The following is a 6,352-nucleotide window of genomic DNA, read 5'->3' as shown; positions in this document are numbered from 1 at the left end:
TTAAATAAACTTTATCCATCTATGGACACTGAAAGAAAAAGCCGCCAAATTTTGTTTCAATGAAGGGAAAGAATGTATGTCTCTCTTTTAACACAGAACCAGAACTACCATGTCTTGATATTTTTAACAGTCAGATAAGATAAGGGGAGGATGAAACTGATCGTAGTAGAATTGCGTTATTTTGTATAAGGTTTGAGTTACTACTGTGACCAAGTTATCTGACTGCATCAACTGGTGTGGCTTGACTAAGGTAAAAACTTGGTAGGATGACCGGCCGATGTCCAATTAAAAAATTAAGTACATTGAAGTAAAAAGAAAGTGAAGAAGTTGGGGGGCCTCGGTAGCTCAGTGGTAGAGCCTTCACCTCTGGTGCTTGGGGTTCCGGGTTCGATCCCAACACCCGCCAAGTGAACTTTGTGGTGGACAAACACCGTGTGCGTGGGTTTTCTCGGACTTCTCCCGTTTCCTCCAACTTTCTTCATTCCACCATTTCATTAATTACTCATCATCAGTCTTCTTTAGCCTAACCGGCATAAGTGTGAGACGTAAAACTCAAAGAGTTCATTTCATTTTGAAGTTGACGGTTTTACTATAATAATAATAATAATAATAATAATAATAATAATAATAATAATAATAATAATAATAATAATAATAAAACTCTGATTCTTTGAACAATGGCTGGTGGATGTACATCATCGAACACAATATAGCTACATATAGATAAGTAGTTATGTATTGTGCAATTTTGTGTGCACTGTCCTCCAGTTTGTGTGTAAAATTGTGCAATTTTTACGGAAGGTGTGTGTAATTTCGCTTGCCGTGTGTGGCAACACTGGTTAGCAATGTGTTGGCAACCCTAGAGATACATTCCAATATCAGATGATAAAAGAAGTACGGATTGCGCTTGTATTTACTGTCAATATTGTGGGAAGAATCGTGTTCACTTGCCGGGAAGGTATGAAGGTATATTAAGTTTTTGCTATTGATATAATTGAAATCACAAGGTTAAACTTTATGGAGGTCATGTTTGCGTGTAGTACCAAATCAAACTGTTATACAAGATAATCTCGCATGCAGATCGGCAATTTGCCTGCAATACAAAAAACTAAATTATACGATTTTTCGGTATAACACTTCTAGAATAATGTTTCTGGATTATCGCATTCATATACAAAGCTTTACAAGATGTTCACACAGTAACAATGACCACAAAACATTTTTTTTTCTTTTGAAAAATCTAGAGTAAACTTTACACTGTTCGCTCCAGTTGGTTGGGCTATAGCTTACAGACACGAGAAATTGCACTATTAATTTTAACAAATTGGCTGCATACTTTCCTATCCGAAGCTAACCCGCTCCCAGTCTACTCTACTTACCTCTACCCTATCCTACTTACTCTATTATTTATCATAAAGTGGTCATAGTAGTGCGCAATTGGAACGTGTATTGTAAAGTTTACCCAAAGACTAGTAATAACATTCATTTTTGAGGTGCAGTTTTACTATACGGGCCCACAGATTGTAAAATGTACAGAAAAATTGTGCAAATCTTTAATTTGCCCATTTTATGACGAGAACAAAACCTAAGAAACCCCTGCAGGACTTCTAACCCGTTCCTACTACTACTACTACTACTTATGCTATGGATCCGTATAGTAAAACTGCACGTTTTAGATTCATACAGTAACTATGACCGAAAGTTTACCGATGAAATGTTCTAGACCCAAAAATAATAACTACAGATATGGCACAGTCTTTTAAATCTCTTGATTCCACTAGTCTGTCTTAGGTATACATCTACCAGGGGATTTGTTTCGTGACTCATGAGAATTGTACGGCTGAGACTCTGAAATCTTAAAGAAGGCGACTTGCACACTGAGTTAGTTAAGAGAAGGCGCAGGGGCGGGATCCGAGAGCAGATATAGGTAGGACAGAATTGGTATGCAAGGATTAATGTATTTTCTTCTTAAACTCTCTCTCTAAAAAAAAAAAAAAAAAAAAAAAAAAAAAAAAAAAAAAAAAAAAAAAGTTGATGCGTTATACCTGTACAATCAAAACTTTTTTAAAAAGATTTTGAAAAGTTCATTGTATTCCGTGTTTTCTTTAGTATTTGTAAACAATATATTTCTCAATATTTTCAGTTTACATATGTTTAATTTTCCTAATGATTTTTTTCTAGCTTAATGTCTCACGCTTTATGCCCTTACCTTTATGTCCTTTAGGCGAAAGGAGATGGATGATCAATGGAGGTAAATGATAGTGAAAGTAATATTTTTATTTTTTGCTGCCAACAGGAATCGAATAGGGACCACATACACCAAAGGCGCATGCGCAAGTCACTAGGCCGCGGGAAGGGCTAACCCATTTAAGCCCACTATTCGCAAATAGGGACAATTTATTTTTCTTTTATCAATTTTTGTTAGTGGATTATTTGTTATGGATTTATTTCGTCTTTTACGATAAGGACCTGGCACCCTTCCATCTGCTACCACTGAAATCCTCAAAATATATTAAATGAGGTCAGAATCAATAAGTTCATCAAAGGTGACAACTGTAGTACGCATACTGTTCATACTGTATTATCAGCATTTTCAATAATGGGATTGACCGTGTTTTTTCGCGTGAAGTGTGATACTTGCTTGGTTTAATATTATAGTATTAACTGTAATTTGTGCCCTCCCCGAAGACACACGTGGTTCCGAGTTCAATCTCCGCTAGCAGAGCACGGAAAATTTAATTTCACAATTACTTATTTTACTTATTTTCAGCAATCATCCTTCTCATTACCCTAAAAGCCATAATCGTGAGACGGTAAAAATAATAATTTCTCTGTTTCAACATGCATTAAAAATATAAAACATTTCCCTGATAAGGTTACTAAAAAAAAAAAAAAAAAAAAAAAAAAAAAAAAAAAAAAAAAAAAAAAAAAAAACTTATGTTGCTCTAATATACAACTTTCAGTAGCACTAATAACAGATTCACGTTCACACTTGCATTGTTCATCTTGTACATGCAAATTGTGGCTTTTCAACCTTGTGGAAAGGTACAGTACCGGTGAAAATTAATATTGTATTCTCATATTCACATATTTCATTATATAATCAGAATTGGATGTATTTTTTTTTTCAATAGCTCGTAAATCTAGTTGTATTCTTGTTTGAACCCGAGCTTCTTCGTGACTAAGCTGTTAGCATACACGCCTCTGGCGTGGGAGATCCGGGTTCGATTCCCGGCGGGAGTTCATGTGGTTCGGATTCCACGTTAATCAGTAGGTCCCGTTCTCATATAGGCTTGCTGCTGAAAGGGGCGTTAAACTCAAAATCAACTCTCGTTTGAATCCCGCCAATTACAGATGAAACTCAGAATAGCCCCCCCCCCCAAAAAAAAAAAAATTGTATCCATTCTCTTACACATGTTCACACTGTATGATATAAACGTGAAAATGGAATGAAGAAAATCACACGAAAATAATTTGTTTGATGCAAGAAAGTATTTCAAACTTCCACTTTAAATCGTAACATTTTCCTGTATTCGTAATATATAATGTAGAAAAAAATATATAGGCAGTTGTTCTATTACAAAAGCTCCCCACACAGGATATATTACCGCATAAATCAGTACGCCACTTAACGTAACGATAAGGTATGCCAAAAACGGAATATGCTTCTGAATTTACCGGGGTTCTGGCCTTCCGTTGTCGAATTTTACGTTAGGGCAAAATTTGCCTCTTTCTTATTAATTAAGGTACTTCAGGTTGAAAATATCTCAAAAACTTTACAACAGATTTTTTTTTTTTTTTCAGATCAAATTATTAATCCACAAAGAAAGATTAATGTCTGAGGACCTTGCTTAAATTAGCCCCATTCTAGTAACTAAGGTAGTAAGATAGAAATAACATAAATAATGTAGGGAAGCTACCATGTATGTTGTTGGTGAGGTTTGGTCGTCTATTTCGAACACAAAGGCTATATGAGATGTAGACCTAGTGTTTTATGGTGAAATCCGAACCACCGTAATTCATTTTAATGTTCTTCCTACCGGGAATCGAATCCACGATCTCGTGGACGAAAGGCACAAAGCTACCTTAGTCATCCATAAGAGAAATATTTATCACATAGGCGTACACACCCCAAATTACATTGATATCTCCAGGTATTTTAGATCCTAGTTACTTAAAATTGGGCACGCAATAACTCTCTATACTACCAGCGCAATATTCCTGGAGGACCCCGGCGGTTCAGTGGTAGAGCGGTCGTTTCGGATGCAAGGCTCTCTGATTCGATTCCAGGCCAGGTGAATTATGGTGGGCAATTATCATATTCATGAATTTTCTTTGGGTTCTCCTGTTTTTTCCCCACATTCAGATAGCACTGATTTTTTCATAATTATTCATTTTCATTAATCATCTGTCTTCTTTATCATAAAGGATGTAATTGAAAGGCCAGAACTAGAACTTAAATTCATACTAGAAATTTCATATTATACTAGTACACTCAGACCCCCTACTCTTCACAATGAATGGGGGCCGCGGTGGCTCAGTGGTAGAGCGTTCACCTCTGGTGCTTGGGGTCCCGGGTTCGATCCCAGCCCCCGCCAAGTGAACTTTGTGGTGGACAAACACCGTGTGCGTGGGTTTTCTCGGGGTTCTCCCACTTTCTTCATTCCACCATTTCATTCATTACTCATCATCACCGTCTCCTTTAGCCTAACCGGCATAACCGTGGGACGTAAAACTCAAAAGATTTCATTTTTCTTCACAATGAACAACATTGTGCAATTATAAACCAAACCACTTTGCGTAACAGCCGTTTTTGGGGCCTGAGCAGCTCCAACGCCATCTGTTAGCAACTGGCTGAACTATAACCAGCGTAGCGACGAACACGTGCATCAGTGCGCTGCGATGCCATGTCTTTAACAGGCGTATCAGATGCTTTCTAGACTGTCACGTCTTTTATTCACGTGACTCCCCAGTTTGCCTCACGACACTGGGTGGACGCCGAAAATGGGAAGCACCGGCCGGGAATCGAACCCAAGACCACGCGGATGTGAGTCCAACCCTCTAAATACTAGGCTACGGCGTCCTAGAAAAATATGGAAATCCGTTAATAGATTAAATGTATTGAGGGACAGGTTAGAAACATAATATTTGTATCCATACTATGCATGCTAGTTAATATTTCAGTCTGTAGAATTAAAGGTTACCATATGATATGAAACCAACGCATTGGCTGTCATTACCGTAACTTTTTTACTTTTGTACTGAAGGTAATTACTCTTATGTTACTCTAATATACAACTTCCAGTGGCACTACCATCTTGTAGACATAAATTTTGGCTCTCCTATCTTGTGGAAAGGTGCGCCGATAAAAGTCAATATTGTATGTTACATATTCTTATTTTATTATGTAATCAGAATTTTTAAACTTCTTTTTTTTTCTGCTGATAGCTTGTAAATCTGGTTGTATTCTCGTTTGAATCTCACCGGGTGCGGATCATACTCAGAGAAGCTACCAAAGACAAAACAAAATACAAATGATCAAATTATCTCTTCTCTGACACATGTTCATACTACATTATATAAACGTTAAGATGGAATTAAGAAAAGTACGCGAGAATAAATTGATCTGATGCAAGAAAGGATTTGAAATTTCTACTTTGAATCGTAGCTCTTTCCTGTATCCTGTTTCTTAATTAAAATAATGCTTGAATTATCTCTGCAGGTTAATACTGAAAACTTTTAATCTCCGTAAACGTGATTTGCTGTGAACACTAACATTAAACTTAGCTCTAAAGGGGGGGTATGTAATTCTATTAAGAATCTAATGGAGGTGAGTCAGGTGTAGTAGGGAGCGGCCTATACTGTCAGAGTTGATTCTGTATGATAATCTATGCTTCCACCAAATTCCACGAGATTCAAGCCCTGGTCGTTTTGGAGGAGCGCACGTTAATTAGTAAATCGCGTCCTTCTTTTGCATAAGGACACAAAGCAAAGAGCTTAAACTCGAAGAAGCTAGATAAGTTTAGGTTACTAAATGATATAACTAGAGTATTTCTATTTCAAATATGCCCTCGTAAAATAGGTGAAACATACTTCGGCCCTACCCTCGCCGCTCTCTTACAGATGAAACCTTCCCTTTGCTTTAGGGGAAAGAACCCGGTCCACATGCAACTGTTGGAGGGTCTCGGCCACAACAACTTATTCCTCCTCTTTCGAGGGAAATGCGGGAAAACACACATCGACAGCAACGCCAGCAGGGTCACGCTTGAAATAGAAAAGGTCTAACGTTACAGTGCTAATGTATTTCAAGAGCCGCTGCGACTCTCTTCAGCCACTGAATGTACGAAGAATA

At 37.4% G+C, this 6,352-nt stretch overlaps 1 protein-coding gene across 3 annotated transcripts in view; it reads left to right on the top strand.

Moving 5' to 3' along the window:
- The first annotated feature begins 829 nt into the window (after positions 1-829).
- The window catches only part of LOC145675932 (nudC domain-containing protein 1), a 46,043-nt gene continuing 40,520 nt past the window's right edge, over positions 830-6,352 (top strand). Inside the window, exon 1 of one of the 3 annotated variants that reach the window (XM_081746738.1) lies at positions 830-966. The gene's annotated coding sequence lies outside the window, so the exon portion shown is untranslated. Of the gene's footprint in view, positions 967-1,906; positions 1,928-6,352 lie in introns of those variants that run through there. The other 2 variants (XM_081746740.1, XM_081746741.1) reach the window with 2 other exon arrangements.

Source organism: Thermobia domestica, chromosome 18 (genome assembly GCF_964235325.1).
Source record: "Thermobia domestica chromosome 18, izTheDome1.hap1.1, whole genome shotgun sequence".
Lineage (NCBI taxonomy): Eukaryota > Metazoa > Arthropoda > Insecta > Zygentoma > Lepismatidae > Thermobia > Thermobia domestica.
Note: the sequence above shows the minus strand (reverse complement) of the source record. Positions and strands in the feature narration are given on the sequence as shown.